Source organism: Labrus mixtus, unplaced genomic scaffold (assembly GCF_963584025.1).
Source record: "Labrus mixtus unplaced genomic scaffold, fLabMix1.1 SCAFFOLD_68, whole genome shotgun sequence".
NCBI lineage: Eukaryota > Metazoa > Chordata > Actinopteri > Labriformes > Labridae > Labrus > Labrus mixtus.
This window is the reverse complement of record NW_026870340.1, coordinates 92,501-102,500: the sequence shown is the minus strand read 5'-3', so window position 1 is coordinate 102,500 and position 10,000 is coordinate 92,501. Positions and strand designations below refer to the sequence as shown.

The 10,000-nt window shown below is 42.0% G+C and overlaps 10 non-coding genes and 7 pseudogenes across 10 annotated transcripts in view; all 17 read left to right on the top strand.

The window, feature by feature from the left end:
* The window catches only part of LOC132969188 (5S ribosomal RNA), a 119-nt gene extending 107 nt beyond the window's left edge, over positions 1 to 12 (top strand). Inside the window, exon 1 of the ribosomal RNA XR_009671480.1 lies at positions 1 to 12. This exon is cut by the window's left edge and continues 107 nt beyond it. This is a non-coding gene — a ribosomal RNA (5S ribosomal RNA).
* Positions 13 to 134: 122 nt separating this feature from the next.
* Positions 135 to 253, top strand: LOC132969328 (5S ribosomal RNA). Its single transcript, XR_009671614.1, has one exon. It is a non-coding gene; the product is annotated as a 5S ribosomal RNA (ribosomal RNA).
* Positions 254 to 376: 123 nt separating this feature from the next.
* Positions 377 to 495, top strand: LOC132969194 (5S ribosomal RNA). Its single transcript, XR_009671486.1, has one exon. It is a non-coding gene; the product is annotated as a 5S ribosomal RNA (ribosomal RNA).
* Positions 496 to 617: 122 nt separating this feature from the next.
* LOC132969427 (5S ribosomal RNA) lies at positions 618 to 736 on the top strand. Its single transcript, XR_009671707.1, has one exon. It is a non-coding gene; the product is annotated as a 5S ribosomal RNA (ribosomal RNA).
* Positions 737 to 857: 121 nt separating this feature from the next.
* LOC132969576 (5S ribosomal RNA) lies at positions 858 to 976 on the top strand. Its single transcript, XR_009671747.1, has one exon. It is a non-coding gene; the product is annotated as a 5S ribosomal RNA (ribosomal RNA).
* Positions 977 to 1,097: 121 nt separating this feature from the next.
* LOC132969446 (5S ribosomal RNA) lies at positions 1,098 to 1,216 on the top strand. Its single transcript, XR_009671718.1, has one exon. It is a non-coding gene; the product is annotated as a 5S ribosomal RNA (ribosomal RNA).
* A 353-nt stretch (positions 1,217 to 1,569) lies between these two features.
* Positions 1,570 to 1,689, top strand: LOC132969592 (5S ribosomal RNA; annotated as a pseudogene).
* A 6,126-nt stretch (positions 1,690 to 7,815) lies between these two features.
* LOC132969505 (5S ribosomal RNA) lies at positions 7,816 to 7,935 on the top strand (annotated as a pseudogene).
* Positions 7,936 to 8,057: 122 nt separating this feature from the next.
* LOC132969621 (5S ribosomal RNA) lies at positions 8,058 to 8,176 on the top strand. Its single transcript, XR_009671751.1, has one exon. It is a non-coding gene; the product is annotated as a 5S ribosomal RNA (ribosomal RNA).
* A 123-nt stretch (positions 8,177 to 8,299) lies between these two features.
* LOC132969529 (5S ribosomal RNA) lies at positions 8,300 to 8,408 on the top strand (annotated as a pseudogene).
* Positions 8,409 to 8,529: 121 nt separating this feature from the next.
* Positions 8,530 to 8,648, top strand: LOC132969212 (5S ribosomal RNA). The gene has a single exon (XR_009671503.1). It is a non-coding gene; the product is annotated as a 5S ribosomal RNA (ribosomal RNA).
* A 121-nt stretch (positions 8,649 to 8,769) lies between these two features.
* On the top strand, positions 8,770 to 8,888 carry LOC132969313 (5S ribosomal RNA). The gene has a single exon (XR_009671600.1). It is a non-coding gene; the product is annotated as a 5S ribosomal RNA (ribosomal RNA).
* A 122-nt stretch (positions 8,889 to 9,010) lies between these two features.
* On the top strand, positions 9,011 to 9,129 carry LOC132969473 (5S ribosomal RNA; annotated as a pseudogene).
* Positions 9,130 to 9,251: 122 nt separating this feature from the next.
* On the top strand, positions 9,252 to 9,370 carry LOC132969277 (5S ribosomal RNA). The gene has a single exon (XR_009671565.1). It is a non-coding gene; the product is annotated as a 5S ribosomal RNA (ribosomal RNA).
* A 121-nt stretch (positions 9,371 to 9,491) lies between these two features.
* On the top strand, positions 9,492 to 9,611 carry LOC132969660 (5S ribosomal RNA; annotated as a pseudogene).
* A 122-nt stretch (positions 9,612 to 9,733) lies between these two features.
* On the top strand, positions 9,734 to 9,842 carry LOC132969078 (5S ribosomal RNA; annotated as a pseudogene).
* Positions 9,843 to 9,965: 123 nt separating this feature from the next.
* Positions 9,966 to 10,000, top strand: part of LOC132969635 (5S ribosomal RNA) — a 120-nt pseudogene continuing 85 nt past the window's right edge.

Sequence of the window (10,000 nt, the reverse complement as noted above, 5' to 3'; positions counted from 1 at the left end):
GTGCTATAAGCTTTTTCATTTTTTTGATCATATGTTTTTTTTTCATCATAGAGAGACATATTCACATGTCCAAAAATTCAGACAGAATCAAGGGCATGACATCTTTAAAAGGCCCCTGTCTGCACACAATAATGGCTTACGGCCATACCACCCTGAACACGCCCGATCTCTTCCGATCTCGGAAGCTAAGCAAGGTCAGGCCTGGTTAGTACTTGGATGGGAGACCGCCTGGGAATACCAGGTGCTGTAAGCTTTTTCATTTTTTTTGATCATATGTTCTTTTTTTATCATATAGAGACATATTCACATGTCCAAAAATTCAGCCAGAATCAAGGGCATGAGATCTTTAAAAGGCCCCTGTCTGCACACAATAACAGCTTACGGCCATACCACCCTGAACACGCCTGATCTCGTCGGATCTCGGAAGCTAAGCAGGGTCGGGCCTGGTTAGTACTTGGATGGGAGACCGCCTGGGAATACCAGGTGCTGTAAGCTTTTTCATTTTTTTGATCATATGTTTTTTTTTTATCATATAGAGACATATTCACATGTCCAAAAATTCAGCCAGAATCAAGGGCATAACATCTTTAAAAGGCCCCTGTCTGCACACAATAATGGCTTACGGCCATACCACCCTTAACACGCCCGATCTCGTCCCATCTCGGAAGCTAAGCAGGGTCGGGCCTGGTTAGTACTTGAATGGGAGACCGCCTGGGAATACCAGATGCTGTAAGCTTTTTTTATTTTTTTGATCATATGTTTTTTGTATCATAGAGAGACATATTCACATGTCCAAAAATTCAGCCAGAATCAAGGGCATGACATCTTTAAAAGGCCCCTGTCTGCACACAATAATGGCTTACGGCCATACCACCCTGAACACGCCCGATCTCGTCCGATCTCGGAAGCAAAGCAGGGTCGGGCCTGGTTAGTACTTGGATGGGAGACCGCCTGGGAATACCAGGTGCTGTAAGCTCTTCCATTTTTTTTGATCATATGTTTTTTTTATCATATAGAGACATATTCACATGTCCAAAAATTCAGCCAGAATCAAGGGCATGACATCTTTAAAAGGCCCCTCTCTGTACACAATAATGGCTTACGGCCATACCACCCTGAACACGCCTGATCTCGTCCAATCTCGGAAGCAAAGCAGGGTAGGGCCTGGTTAGTACTTGGATGGGAGACAGCCTGGGAATACCAGGTGCTGTAAGTTTTTTCATTTTTTTGATCATATGTTTTTTTTTTATCATATAGAGACATATTCACATGTCCAAAAATTCAGCCAGAATCAAGGGCATGACATCTTTAAAAGGCCCCTTTCTGCATACAATAATGGCTTACGGCCAAACCACCCTGAACTCGTCTGATCTTGGAAGCTAAGCAGGGTCGGGCCTGGTTAGTACTTGGATGGGAGAACCCCTGGTAATACCAGACGCTGTAACCTTTTTCATTTTTTTGATCATATGTTTTTTTTTTATCATAGAGAGACATATTCACATGTCCAAAAATTCAGCCAGAATCAAGGGCATGACATCTTTAAAAGGCCCCTGTCTGCAGACAATAATGGCTTACGGCCATACCACCCTGAACACGCCCTATCTCGTCCGATCTCGGAAACTAAGCAGGGTCGTGCCTGGTTAGTACTTGGATGGGAGACCGCCTGTGGAATACCAGATGCTGTAAGCTGTTTCATTTTTTTGATCATGTGTTTTTTTTTTATCATAGAGAGACATATTCACATGTCCAAAAATTCAGCCAGAATCAAGGGCATGACATCTTTAAAAGGCCCCTTTCTGCACACAATAATGGCTTACGGCCATATCACCCTGAACACGCCCCTTTTGCTGTCAGAGTTTGTGTGGTGCTGAAGGAGAGCTGACGTGTCAGTACTGAGCAGGACAGCTGGACTAATTTGTTTGTTTTTTGGATGCGCTTTGGATTTTTTTAAATACCTCAGATTGTGAGTGAATGTCCCCCAGCAGTCACTGACTGTTAGGGGGATCGTTTTTCTTTTCACCTTTTTTCCTGTTTTTTTTCCACAATTTTGTGAAGAATTTTTGTTTTTTGTGAATGTTTGCTCGTATGTCGCGAGCAAACTCACACGGACGGATCACAAAGATGACAGGACCACGGACTGGAGAGATGGAAAAAGGAAAAGAGAACGGACAACAACGTGAACAAACAAACATGGCACTGAAACAAACGAATGGTTTTAACGACAACGAGAAGAACGACGGACAAAATGGACGGATGAAAACGGCAAATGAAACAGGGAACGGAATGGATGACGGAGAGAGAGGAAGAGAGAGGAGCGGCGGGCTGATTGCTCCGCATGCAGAGAATGGGAGAGGTGGCGAGAGAGCAGAAAAAGAGGAAGCAAAAGTGTCTTTTGAGAGAAAACTAACACTAAACATTGAAATGGTGGGAGACAAAGTTCCTCTAAATCACGTCATGAGTAACATAAAAATGATCTGTGGGGGCCTGCTGGCGTGCAGAACCCTGGGACCTGAAAAACTGGAAGTGACGGTGAGCAACATTAAAGGAAAGGAAAGGCTGCTGGATGGATTTAAAATCGGACAGACCAGAGTCGTGGCGAGAGAACTAAATAATGATGAGCTGGTGGTGTCTTTTTTAAACCTGCCAGCGTATATCACAGATGAAGAAATAGTTTGGAAGCTGACGGGATGGGGAGTGAAACCGACATCACCAATAAAACGCAGAATGTGGCCTGGAACAATGATAGCTGACGGAACGAGGTTTGTCCGGGTCAGATTTAATGACCAGGTACAGTCACTCCCTTACTCCACAAAGTTTAACACTGTGATGGGGAACGAATACTTTAGAGTAATACATGATAGACAACAAAAAGTGTGCAGGATGTGCATCCAGCCGGGACACATCCTGAGAGAGTGTCCAGAATTTATGTGCCACAACTGTGGGGTGCAGGGACACTTTGCGCGAGAGTGCAGCGCGAACAGCACAAAATGCACAAACTGTAAAAAAAGAGAAAATGAATGTGAGTGTGAGAACGGAGAGGAAAGCAAGAACGAGGTGGAGGAGGTGTACGAGGATGAAGACGAGGCGGAGGAGGTGTACGAGGAGGAGGCGGAGGAGAAGGAGGTGATCGGAGCAAGCAGGAAGGAGATCAGAGAAGACGAGAACAGTGACGGAGAAATGGAGCAGAGCGGAGAGAGCGGAGGAGAACGGGCGTCAGAGTGCGAGCTGGAGACGCCGGAGCTGGCTGGAGAGGGAGGACAGCAGAAGCAGCGAAAAACGAGCGAGAGAGGGAAAAAAGGAGACGGAAGGGACGTGGCAGAAGACCCGGGGGTAAGCATGAGCACAGAGGGGAGGGAGATGCCTGAGAGTGGTGTTGGACAGGCGGGAGGGAGAAAAATCACGCTAAATAATACGGGTAAAAGCACCAGTCCCAATGAAACGGACAGCGAAATGGATGTGAGTGAACTGGCGAGTGCGCAAAAAAGACTAAGTCTTGGACAACGAAAAAAGTTGGTGAAAAAATTGAAATGTAAGGACAAATAATGACTGACAATAACCCCTGTAAATCCGTTTTTTTTGTTTTCATTTTTATGATAATGGCCTTTAATTTATTTTCGATTAACGTGAATGGACTAAGAAACAAAGAAAAAAGACATTCGATTCTTTCCTTGCAGAATGACATTTTGTGCCTGCAGGAGACCAGGTGGGATGATTCCCTGGTGGAAGACATAAAAAAAGACTTATAAGAATATATAAGAATCATAAATATATATGCACCAAATGGAGAAAAAGAAAGGAAAACGTTCTTCATTGCAATAAGCAAATGGTGGGAAAGGAATTGTATAATAATCGGTGACTTTAATGTGGCAATGACACCCACCGATGTGTCAAAAAATAATGTGTTTAAGGGGGATGTAAGCAGGGGGACACTTAAAGATATAATGATAACGAAACAATGCATTGATATTTGGAGATTGCTACATCCATGGGGGAGGGTGTTCTCCAGGAGACAAATTGTACTAAATAGATTAAAACAATCTAGAATAGATTATGCTTTGGTGACATGCGAGGTAGTGAGATGGATTAAAGAAGTTGAATATAAAACTAATATGTGGAGCGATCACGCTGGAATAGAAATCACGTTTAGAAAAGAAACGAATGTACGTAAAGGAGGGATATGGTGCTTTAATGCAAGCTTGCTGGATGATGGAATGTTTGTGAAAAGTATGGAAAGATTGTTGAATGATGTGGGATATGAGTGGAATGAGAGTGAAGATATGAATGTGTGGTGGGATAGTGTAAAAGTCAGAATTAAAAAAAAGTGTATCAATTATAGTAAAGAGAAAAAGTGGAGAGAAAATAGAAAGGAAGAGAATTTGAGAAAACAACTAAGTGAGGAAATAACATCGCTTGACAGTGTAGATAATGTAGATGTCGAAAAATACATACATTTAAAAGAACAGTTGGGAGTGATTGAACTTAAAAAGAGTAGGGGTGCAGCCATTAGGAGTAAAATACAATATATGTATGAGGGGGAGAGGAGTACAGCCTTTTTTTTAGGTCTGGAAAAACAAAAACAAAAAAGAACAGAAATAAACGAATTATTAAATGAAGCAGGTAAAAGTGTGACAGATAAAAAGGGAATTTTAGAAATAGTAAAGGGCTATTATGAAAGCCTGTTTTCGAGACAGGAGTGTGATAGCGTGAGTGTGAACAGAGCTTTGGGTGTCTTAAAGAAAAAACTAAGCGAGGACGATAAAATGTGGTGTGATTGTGAGTTTACAGAGGGAGAAATCAGAAGTGCTTTAGAGGGGTTAAACAAAAACAAAAGTCCTGGGAGCGATGGCCTAACTGCGGAATTCTACCAAGCTTTCAAAGAGCAGCTGGTGCCCTTGGTGAACAAATTGAGTAAATATATGGAAAAAGTGAAACATATACCAAAAAGTTTAGGGGAAGGGGTGGTTACTATTTTTTACAAAAACAAGGGGGACAATAAAAATCTGGACAACTACAGACCAATCAGCCTACTCAACACAGACTACAAAATCATAGCGAAAACAATAGCCAATAGAATCAGGGAGGTAATAGGAACAATCATAGAACAAACACAATCATACAGTATACCAAACAGAGACATAGCAGATTCAATCATTTCAATAAAACAGACGGTCAGGGATATGGAAGGGGAGGGGGGAATATGGCTAGGGATTGATTTAAATAAAGCTTTTGACAGAGTAGATCACGGGTTCATGGGGAAGGTGTTAGAGAAGTTTGGATTCGGGGAGAGAATGAGAGAATGGATAAATATGTTGTATACAGGAGCGGAAAGCAAGATAAAATGTAACGGGGAACTAACTGATTCTTTTAAAATATCAAGGTCAGTGAGACAAGGATGTCCGATGTCAGCGCTGTTGTACAGCTTGGTAGCAGAGCCGCTGGCAGCACTGATATCGGAAGACGTAAACATAAAAGGTATAGGTAAGGAAAACGTAAAAATAATACAGTATGCAGATGACGTGAATATAATGGTAAAAGGAGAGGAGGATATAGAATTAATATTAAAACATGTACAAACTTATGAAAGAGCATCTGGGGCAAAAGTAAATGAAAATAAGTCAGAAATTATGTTACTAGGTAAGGAATACAATCTAGTTAATAAGTGGGGATTTAAAACGGTGTGTGAGAGAAGAAAAGTGTTGGGAGTGAATATGGGGAAAAATGAGAATGAATGTGATGATGTAACATGGAAAGAGGTGGTGGGTAAAATTAAAAAAAACATTGAATTTGTGGAAAGCGAGGGGTCTATTGTTGAGAGGAAGGGTAGCCGTAACAAATGCTCTCGTGTTGTCCAAAGTGAATCATGCGCTGAGTACTTGTACGCTTCCGGACTGGGCCTTTAAGGAGATTTCAAAGACCATTAGGGACTTTATTTGGAAAAACAAAGCAGCGAGTATAGCTCACAAAACAATAATAGGGGCTAAAGATCAGGGGGGGCTAGCTTTGATTGATTTACTTACAAAAAAAGTAGCACTAAGAGTCAAATTGATAGGCAAATTTATGGACCAGAACCGGAACGTAGTTTGGAAAAACCACTTCAAACAATATCTGTGCAGTTTTGGACTCTACAACGAGGACAACCTGTACCAGATCAATAACCCGGATTCATTTAAACACTTGCCACGGTTTTTCCAGGAAGTACTCAGTGCGTGGTATCAGGTTTCATCCTGGACTGTACCAGAGTGCGGAACGAGAGGGTCAGTGCTACGACTGCCCTTCCTCTCGAGCCCGTATTTTAAAAATGGGGAGAGGGTAATTAAGTGTGAAGCTATGTCGAAAGCGGGATATATTAGAATAAGGGATTTACTGAACTGTGGGGGGGATTTTGATTTACAAATGGTGGTGAGGGGTTTAAAAAATAAAGGGTGTGTGTGCAGAAAGGATGTGATTGAGAGAGTGTTTGCAAATGTAAAATTGTCTTTGTCGAGCGAATGGGAAAAATTAATCAAAGAGAAGGAGGGAGTGATGCAGGACGATGTGGGGGGGATCTCCCTGTGCCTAGGGGAGAAGAAACACAACATTACAGATGTCACTACAAAAATTTGGTATAGGTGCGCAATCACACATAGAATACAGAAACCCACATCCGAAGTAAAATGGACAGACACATACCCGGACATAACAAGCAACATGATATGGAAGAACATTAACATTCCGCATACACCACATGCAATATTTGACCTAGATTTCAAACTGAGGCACAGGAGGATCTTCACCTGCATCGTCCTGCATCAGATCCATAAGGAGAGGTATGAAAGAAAGTGTTGTGTATGTGAAAGTACGGATGAGGATTTAATACATTTGTTTGTTACGTGTGGGGAATTGGTTTATTTTTGGGGAAAAATAAGAGAAATGTTGGGGAAATGCAGTAAGAATGAGTGTTGGAATGAAAGGGGGTGGGAATTGTCGGTGTTGTTGGGGGTGGGAACAAAACAAAAAAATCACAATGTAATGAATATAATTTTGGCTTTTGCAAGAAAAGCGGTTTTTAACAGAAGGAATTATGCACTGTATGAAAGTAAGAAAATGAATGTGTGGAGAATGTTTGTGAATGAATGGAAAGCACATCTTAAATTGTTGTACATAGCGAATGAGAGTGAGTTTGTGAGAATGTTTGTGGAAGGTGCGAATGTGTGTAGAGTAAATGAGGAGGGAATTATGTGGGATGTCTAAATTATTTTGTTTTTTTGGTACGAGGGCTTCTTTTTTGGTCATGGGGAAAATGGGTGATTTGATTTGGTGGGTTTTTTTCTCAGTGGTTTTTTGAGAATACTGTGGGGTTTTTGTATGTTTTTGTGGTTTGTTTTCAGAGGGGTGTTTGCTTTGGGGGAGGGACTCAGAAGAGTTGTCATGAGTTGGGGGTATCAGGGGTGGTTTGAGTTTTTTTCTGATGCTATGTTTTTATTGTTTTTAGGGTGCCGTTTGCGTCAGAGGGGAGGTTTAATTTAGAGGGTGTATGTATTGTAATAGCATTTGTTGTAAATGATGTGAAAGAATTATAAATGTTTTTGTAATTTTGATAATAAAAGATAAAAAAAAACATGCCCGATCTCGTCAGATCTCGGAAGCTAAGCAGGGTCGGGCCTGGTTAGTACCTGGATGGGAGACCTCCTGGGAATACCAGGTGCTGTAAGCTTTTTCATTTTTTTGATCATATGTTTTTTTTTTATCATATAGAGACATATTCACATGTCCAAAAATTCAGCCAGAATCAAGGGCATGACATCTTTAAAAGGCCCCTGTCTGCACACAATAATGGCTTACGGCCATACCACCCTGAACACGCCCGATCTCGTCCGATCTCGGAAGCTATGCAGGGTCGGGCCTGGTTAGTAATTGGATGGGAGACCGCCTGTGGAATACCAGATGCTGTAAGCTGTTTCATTTTTTTGATCATTTTTTTTTTTTTTATCATATAGAGACATATTCACATGTCCAAAAATTCAGCCAGAATCAAGGGCATGACATCTTTAAAAGGCCCCTTTCTACACACAATAACAGCTTACGGCCATACCACCCTGAACACGCCTGATCTCGTCTGATCTCGGAAGCTAAGCAGGGTCGGGCCTGGTTAGTACTTGGATGGGAGACCGCCTGGGAATACCAGGTGCTGTAAGCTTTTTCATTTTTTTTGATCATATGATTTTTTTTTATCATATAGAGACATATTCACCTGTCCAAAAATTCAACCAGAATCAAGGGCATGACATCTTTAAAAGGCCCCTTTTTGCACACAATAATGGCTTACGGCCATACCACCCTGAACTCGTCCGATCTCGGAAGCTAAGCAGGGTCGGGCCTGGTTAGTATTTGGATGGGAGACCGCCTGGGAATACCAGGTGCTGTAAGCTTTTTCATTTTTTTGATCATATGTTTTTTTTTATCATATAGAGACATATTCACATGTCCACAAATTCAGCCAGAATCAAGGGCATGACATCTTTAAAAGGCCCCTGTCTGCACACAATAATGGCTTACGGCCATACCACCCTGAACACGCCCGATCTCGTCCGATCTCGGAAGCTAAGCAGGGTCGGGCCTGGTTAGTACTTAGATGGGAGACTGCCTGGGAATACCAGGTGCTGTAAGCGTTTTCATTTTTTTGATCATATGTTTTTTTTTATCATATAAAGACATATTCACATGTCCAAAAATTCAGCCAGAATCAAGGGCATGACATCTTTAAAAGGCCCCTGTCTGCACACAATAATGGCTTATGGCCTTACCACCCTGAACACGCCCGATCTCGTCCGATCTCTGAAGCTAAGCAGGGTAGGGCCTGGTTAGTACCTGGATGGGAGACCGCCTGGGAATACCAGGTGCTGTAAGCTTTTTCATTTTTTTGATCATATGTTTTTTTTTTATCATATAGAGACATATTCACATGTCCAAAAATTCAGCAAGAATCAAGGGCATGACATCTTTAAAAGGCCCCTTTCTGCACACAATAACGGCTTACGGCCATACCACCCTTAACACGCCCGATCTCGTCCGATCTCGGAAACTAAGTAGGGTCGTGCCTGGTTAGTACTTGGATGGGAGACAGCCTGGGAATACCAGGTGCTGTAAGCTTTTTCATTTTGTTTGATCATATGTTTTTTTTTATCATATAGAGACATATTCACATGTCCAAAAATTCAGCCAGAATCAAGGGCATGACATCTTTAAAAGGCCCCTTTCTGCGCCCAATAATGGCTTACGGCCATACCACCCTGAACACGCCCGATCTCGTCCGATCTCGGAAGCTAAGCAGGGTCGGGCCTGGTTAGTACTTGGATGGGAGACCGCCTGGGAATACCAGGTGCTGTAAGCTTTTTCATTTTTTTTGATCATATGTTTTTTTTATCATATAGAGACATATTCACATGTCCAAAAATTCAGCCAGAATCAAGGGCATGACATCTTTAAAAGGCCCCTTTCTGCACACAATAATGGCTTACGGTCATACCACGCTGAACTCGTCCGATCTCGTCCGATCTCGGAAACTAAGCAGGGTCGTGCCTGGTTAGTACTTGGATGGGAGACCGCCTGTGGAATACCAGATGCTGTAAGCTGTTTCATTTTTTTGATCATGTGTTTTTTTTTTATCATAGAGAGACATATTCACATGTCCAAAAATTCAGCCAGAATCAAGGGCATGACATCTTTAAAAGGCCCCTTTCTGCATACAATAATGGCTTAAGGACATACCACCCTGAACTCGTCCGATCTCGGAAGCTAAGCAGGGTCGGGCCTGGTTAATACTTGGATGGGAGACCGCCTGGGAATACCAGGTGCTGTAAGCTTTTTAATTTTTTTTGATCATATGATTTTTTTTGATCATATAGAGACATATTCACATGTCCAAAAATTCAACCAGAATCAAGGGAATGACATCTTTAAAAGGCCCCTTTCTGCACACAATAATGGCTTACGGTCATACCACCCTGAACTCGTCCGATCT